The sequence below is a fragment of the Perca fluviatilis genome, chromosome 3, assembly GCF_010015445.1.
Source record: "Perca fluviatilis chromosome 3, GENO_Pfluv_1.0, whole genome shotgun sequence".
NCBI lineage: Eukaryota > Metazoa > Chordata > Actinopteri > Perciformes > Percidae > Perca > Perca fluviatilis.
The window spans coordinates 32,923,525-32,931,024 of NC_053114.1; the positions used below are offsets into that span (position 1 = coordinate 32,923,525).

At 41.3% G+C, this 7,500-nt stretch overlaps 1 protein-coding gene across 1 annotated transcript in view; it reads left to right on the plus strand.

Annotated features, from left to right (window-relative positions):
* LOC120555771 (talin-2) overlaps positions 1 to 7,500 on the plus strand; it is a 97,713-nt gene that overhangs the window by 25,998 nt on the left and 64,215 nt on the right. The window contains exon 2 of the mRNA XM_039794822.1: positions 3,280 to 3,327. The gene's annotated coding sequence lies outside the window, so the exon portion shown is untranslated. The remainder of the gene's footprint in view (positions 1 to 3,279; positions 3,328 to 7,500) is intronic.

Here is a 7,500-nt window from a genome sequence, read left to right on the forward strand (position 1 = left end):
ACATCTGTTGGCCGGTCTTGTGGAGTACTACTGCTTGTGAAAAAATAGTATTGCCTAAAGTTATTTGAGGCAATGTCGATTGGAGCTGAAGACTACAAGTCTGCGAATTTAACAAATGTGTGGGTGTGGAATTAGAAAGAAATGAGCCTACCGGATCTTTGTAGTGTGTCCCCTTATCACAATGCAGCTGTTTGGATTTGACCCTCTAAGCTTACATTGTTTGTAATTCTTTGCTTTTGGATGGATTCATTGATGGATTAATATGCTACCGTCCTGTTTTCCTGTGACCAATACTTAATACTATCGCACCTTTGCCGTGTGTGAAAACAAATCACGTATGACTAACGCAACATTGCTTACAGCACAGTGTTGTTGAGTGTTGGTGAGCGTTGGTGTAACTGCAGAGTGTGCACAAGCTCCTGAGGGGGAGAGGACCTGCACAAGAGTGAGAGCCTGCAGTGTGTTGCTTTTCCCTCCAATGATCCACCTTGAGTGTCTCTCACTTGTCCCCAATCAGTCTCCAGCATGTCAGCTACAGCCCATGTCATTAACTCTGGGTGAGGGCATTACTCTGTACTGCTTGGCCAGGTGTAATAACCACAGACTGTTAAAAATAGGTAATAACCCACACTGCATATTGTGAACTATTCTAGTTGTCCTGCTATGGATTTTTCTAGTTCAGAACATTTGGAAACTTAAACTGCAGCAAAATGCCACATACAGTATCTCGACCTGACTGCAGACCATGCAACACTTGACTGCATGTGGCACTGTCACTGTAGTGTTATGGACTGTTTTCGCTATACTAAATGGACTGGACTTTGTCTTTTTTACTAGCTTGGAGAAGATGGTGTGCTAGATTTGGGGAACTGAATGATTAAAATGAAAATGACTATTTGAAAGTGCAAGAGCTGCGGTTTTGAATAGCAATAATATTAAGAATGTCTTTACAATTAAGAGGTGAAAGGACCATTTGGTGACCATTTTACATAATGTATATACTACACTTTCACATTTAGCCAGAGGTAGCTAATACGTGTTTATTCTTTGAATAGCCCTAACTACGAAATAAACTCTTGGCTGTTGTCTGGTTAATGCTTTCTCGACAATCAGCCCAACCAAGCAACAATCAAGGTTTTGTCAAGAAAGAAAATGCCACTGTGTTATTTTCATGTTTAAAAAGATAAGAGTGAACTAAGGCTTTACGCTCTTCAAAAAGACCAGAGTGGCGTGTCTTTTTCTACATAAACAAGCTAGCTGATAACCGACACGTAGCTAGCTAGCTAGCTAGCTAGCAGCTCGTTAGTTAAACGAGCCACAGCTGTCAGTTAGTGGACAGGAGTCAGAACCTCGCAGTTAAAAGCTCTAAGCACTTCATGTTCAACTGTGAGAGTTGTTAAATGGTTAGAAACAGCAAGTTAGTTTTTTTGTCAAAGTTAATGTGGCTATTTCCCATACCAATGATGATTTGTCGCTGTTAGTAAAATGGATTTATTCTTGACATTGTAAGTTTCCAAAACATTCCTTGACTTATTTACATTTTCAAGGCACATGAACTGAACTGATTCAGCTGTAAGGTCCAAAGAGGGACATTGGGGGGAAGCAGTGATGGTGCTGCAGCTGCTGTCATGCAGCCTACTTGGTTTTCAAAGTTCTTCTCAGGTTTGCAAGTACATTGTCATCAATGTCGCGGTTGTGGTCAGGGAGGGCTGATATTACAGAGGAATCTTTTGAACGAGCATTTTGTCTGATAATATGAATCAACCGACAGCAACACTTTTTAATGTGTGGTGCAAAATATCCATCATTTGTAAAGTGACCAACCTTAAACCCCAAAAGGCTGTGCTCTTATCGCTCCCTGAAGAACGAGAAAATAAAAGTGCTGACGGCTGTTTGTTTGTTCATGCTGCTCTGTAGTTGTTACAACATTGTGTGGCCGGGGCAGGATAAGTCTTTTAGAGCACAGTGGGGTCATTTTGAAAGCTGCCGTACCTGAAGTGCAATGGGTCACAATAATCTGAGTTTGAGCGAGCTGAATGTAGCGGATTCGATCGATTTTTAAAAATGCCTGGAGTTGTCTTGATAAAAATGCTGTACAAATCTCTTTTAGAAAATCTCTGTGTAAAGTGCCTTTGCCTCCACCAGTAGGGCACCTGATTTAAAGGTCCAGTGTGTAACATTTTTAGTTGTTCATTATCAAAATCTGTGTTGCCCGTTCACAAACTTGTCCTTTTTTAATGAATATTTACCACCACCGTCAATTCCAAGTATTCATTTGGGCTTGAAATTTTACGTTTACATTTTCATTTGCATGAACTGGGGTAAACGCTCCATATCCATGTGCCATCTTGAAATACGTTAGCCGGTAAGGGACATACAGGACATACTGCTCCGCCTTTCGCGTTTTCGCTGTCACATGATAAACTCACAGGTGCTGCTAATGCTGCTAATGGGTATCGTGGCTTCCCCGCCCCGGCAAGTTTGAAGAAGGAAACATGGAGGACCACACGTATTCAAAATCCAAATTTCAGGAACAGGAGTCTTCTTCTTCGCCCAGAAAAATAAAAAGGGTATTGAAAAGAGCAAGAGACCGGCTTTGTGTGAAGGCTACCGTAGCTGTAATACGTACTTTGAACTGCGTGCTGCGAGAGAGTTGATTGCGATATATGAGCTCAATGCTAGATGGGAGAAATTCCTAAACATTGGACCTTTTAAGTTCAACCACCAATAACAAGTTAGAAATGTTCAGTGTAGTTTGTGTTGAATTATTTAACAATGCAATCATATTATGATATTTCAGTAGTTAATAATTTATATTCTTCCTATACTGTATGTTCCAGTCTGCTTAGACAAACCTTATTTGCATTGGTGCATTGATACAGCTGAATTGCAACATGTTTCTGTGTTTGATGAACATGCTTTTTGAATTTGCAGTCAGCCACTTAACCAGCTGTAATTGGCTTCTTATTATATATATATATATATATATATATATATATATATATATATATATATATATACTAATTAATTTGCATTTCTTCATTTTGTTTTGCATTCACTTATCCACATGTGCTGCCACATTTGGCATAGCTACAGTTACAATTATCAAAAAATATAGTACTGAGCATTTTGTGCCTGGATATCTACGGAGCAGGAACACTACTATGTGGGATTAATTTCTAATATTTGAATTAAGAGGAAAGATTGTAATTATCGTTATATGTAAAGCTACATATTCTGTACATTTCTCTCACACATGTCTGCCATTTCTCATTTCAGCTGTGAAGATCAGCAGACATCCAAGGCTGCGTTTTCTTCAGCAATAAGGTAAGAAGCTGATGATGGGGGATGCGTGTGCGTGTGTGTGTGTGTGTGTGTGTGTGTGTGTGTGTGTGTGTGTGTGTGTGTGTGTGTGTGTGTGTGTGTGTGTGTGTGTGTGTGTGTGTGTGTGTGTGTGTGTGTGTGTGTGTGTCACCACTTGCACATGAAAGAGAAGTAGCTGAAAATATGTGATTTGGCTTTTCATGAAATTGAATTAAACTGTGAAATCAAACATTTGAATAATTGTAAGAGAAACATTGCACTTTTAATGTTATTTACCTCGTGTTGACACCGACTTGGAGCCAATTAAATCTTCCCAGTTATTATAGTGATGCTATGTTACTTTAGCCTATTCTATAAATTCTATAGAATTGGGCCTATAGATTGTATAGCGTACACTGTAGACACACATCTTGGTGGTTGAGTTACATTAGGTATAGTCTCTCTTTGCCAGACCCTCCTCCAAAGCGCGCTGAAGGAGAGTCTGGCTACTCCACATAGCATTTGGGGATGGGAGGAAAACGTGCTCTGGTTTAATGGCATTTCTTTAAACCAATCAGAATCATCATGGGCCTTGCTAAACTCTGCACAGAGCTGCTGCAAAATAGACCTTTTTTCACAGCAGACATGTTGACGTGTCACAGAAGGAAAAGCACAGGTGTATTCAAAACCATGAATGATGGCTGCATTCCACTTAGGAGAGGCCCTGGTATTGTGCATGCTGACTCACTGGAATAGCTTACTGGGACACTTGATGGAATTGAGCCATCGTTACGGTTATCAATTTCAGCTGTGCTTTTCCTACTATGACAAGTCAAAATGTCTGCTGTGAAAAAGGTCCATAGTCGTGGGAGAGAGAACTCAGATTGCACAGATAGTCTAGCTAGCTGTCTCAATTTACCATGCAGAGATTGTAGGATCAGTTAACCATAGTCCTCATAAATCCACTGAATTTAAAATTCCAACACAAAGAAAGCGGAAGGAAACGGAAAATATATCAGAATTTCCTGCAGCCCTGGAACAGCGAAGCATATAGACTGCGTTAGGTATGGCTGGTAACATATCACTGTACTAGAGGTGTTCTATGTTGCATCAGTGTCAGTGTTGGTGTACAATTCCATGTGACTGCTCTGTTGTCTGCTACATGTTTGTCTTGCCAAGACTCATCAGGATAAGGACTAGTTTCCAGCTGCCAGGGCACCATATGGAAGCATACTGTGAAAGAGTTGAAGCCTGGTATCTTTCTTCAGGATAGTTTTTGTCCTGCAGGCTCTTTGCTTTTTCCTCTACTGCTCTTAATTGCAGCTACGGTTTCTCTGTATTTTCTCGCACTCATAGTTTGAGGTTTTGTCGGTTTCCTTTTTCAGTCTTTATGGCTCACTCTCTTACACTCGCTTACACAATCACACAAACGCAGTGAAAGCAGGGTGTTGGACCGGTGTCATACAGTATGAACGTCCCCTCGAGAACTCCTACATCCTACTGTGTTAGTCCTTGGAGCTGTTGAGACTAAACCATCCACTTTGTGTTTGCCCAGCAAACTGAGTGTATGTAAGCCAGGCAGACCACCTGGTTTAAAGCCAGACCACCTGGTTTAAAGTAGGGGTGCACCGATCCGATATTAGGATCGGTTATCGGCCCCGATATTGCAAAAATAGCTGGATCGGTGGATCGGAAAAATTAACAGATCCACGGGCCGATCCAGTTTTTTTTTTTCACACTCCGTCGCAGCACCGGGGCCCCTGTTAACTGCGTACCCTTCTCACTCATGGTAGTAACTTTATAACCCAACAATTAATAACCCACAACTAACTATCTTAAAAGGATAAAACACCAAAGCATATAACAATTTGAGACCTAAACAGTTTCTAACACTAATAATTTTACATTTACAAATGTAGCTACACCGCCGAATGGCATGCTGGGTAACATTACATCTGCTAGCCTAGCTAGCCAGGTAGCATAACAGTCTGTTAAGCTGGGAGAGGCTACGGTCGGTACTGCACAAGAACCTAGAAGAAGGTTAGCTAGAGGATGAAGAAAGACCGGAGATACACCAGAACAACATGTGCTCAAGAGAGGAGCCGTCTGTTGTTCCCAAGTTTTTTTTCTTTCTAACAAATCGGACATAATTTAGCCACGTTTGTTGCCCGTCGCTCTAACGTTACTCGGCCGTGCTAACGTTACTGCGCTAACGTTAAAGACCTGTCACTTCAAGCATGCAGCGGAGCAACGTTATGAACGCAATCCACCTCCGGTCCCGCTACAGACCGTTGAGAAAGACGGGTTCGGAGCAATGATTAAAACTCTGGATTTAAGATGTCTTGCCTCGCTGAAATACGTTCGCCAACTTACTGACGTTATTCAAACAGCGAAGGAGGCTGACAGCGGAGCTACGTTCAGTCTCCCACTACAACCACACTACTACAACCTAACTTACCTGTGGCCAAGGTAGTGGTTATACAGTATTATTACATGGCTTGCTTGAATTCTAATGTAGAATGCGGTCTGTTATTTTCTTGATAACAGACCGCTGCTAAGGATAACACACCGTTGCCATGCAAAAGCAGAGCGTTGCCATGGATGCAGTTCTGTTCACTCTGGAGGACAGCTATCAATCAATCCGCTGAAAGAAGTCCGGATAATTTAGCCTATCAGCTGTGGCAAAAAGTGGGGAAAGGTGGAGCAACTTCTGTCCTCAAATTCAAGCAATGACAGCAGATCTGATGAGCGTCTATCGCTAGTGTCTTTCTATACCGTCTATGATCGCTAGCTACGCAGTAACAGCCGTAGGGACAACAACGCTAATTAGTTAGCTTACATTGCAACTTGTTTAACGTTAACTTACAGGTGTGTCAACATGCAGCGGCTCTGCAAAAAGGAAACAAGATGAATGAGGACATAAACATCCACATAAATATTCCCAAAGAAGCCATTCACCGTGTCTCACTTCACCGTCAACAGAAATGTTCAGTTTAATGTAAATTAGAGCAGCAGAATTAATACCCCCTTCGTACCCAACAACCGCTTCTTGTTTTTTTGTTGTTGTTGTGCCTGCAGAAAGAAAAGGTGTTTTTTTTTTTCCCCCCCCCCCAAAAAAAAAACAAAAAAAGGGGCGGGGGTGTTGAGTAATAGACGAAGGATTGCATTAAAAGCTATATGTCAATGAAAAGCTACAGAGTTTTTACGTTGCTATGGACCGGAGTTCCAACCGTAGAGACCACGGCAGCTATTTTCTCTAGTGGAAGCAATACAATCGTATTTAAATCAATAAACTCCCATTTAAATCAATATTTTGTCAAGTTATTAGTCAAATTATTGATTTATTTGGTAAGTAGCCATGTAATAAGCGGGATAATGTAGAGCGAGGCGGTTGTTATAGCGAATACAACCCCGACAGGGTGATCAGGACCCCGACGCGAAGCGGAGGGGTCTTGTATCAGCCTGAAGGGGTTGTAGCTTACAACTATTTAGTTTTGAAAGGGAAACGGTTGGCGCCTGAACATCAGCATCTCTCCATGACAGTATACAGTGATGTACATTTTCAAGCTGACTCAGTGAGCTACTTTCAGAGGGCAATTACAGTAACTGGCAGCATCTGGTGCCCAGCCTCTCACTGTTACCACGCTCCACTCCACAAATGAGGTTTACAGTTGCTGTGCATTTTAGTTTTCCACCGATTAATGACCTCTAATGTTGATTTGTCTCATGCCATGCTTCAATAACCGCCAGATCTCAACTTAATCGAATGTGCGTTGAGTCCAGCTGAAATCCAATGAGACGACAGGTTAAATATTTTTTTGTAAGCGATCCTTTGGTTTGTCCTTTCGTATGTGTCTGCTGAAAAGAGCTTCTTTTTCCCTTTTGGATTTGACCAGGTTTAGCATAGCTGCAGTTGGTCTGGAAAGCACAGGGCAGAAAACAGATCTGTGGTCTACAGTGTTTAAAACATATGTATAAAATAGGCTTGAAACCAAACATAATGTATTTTTAAGGGTGAGAAATAACCTGCAATTCTGACAGCACTTAAAAAAAGAAGAAATACAGTACATTTTAAAAGGGTGCCATGTTCTCTGTTTCATGCTGTGGAATGCAGTTCAGGCTGTTGAGTATTTCCGTCTTTGTTAACCTCGTATCTCAATGTTAACGTTTCCGTAAATGTATAGTGGAAGTCTTGTA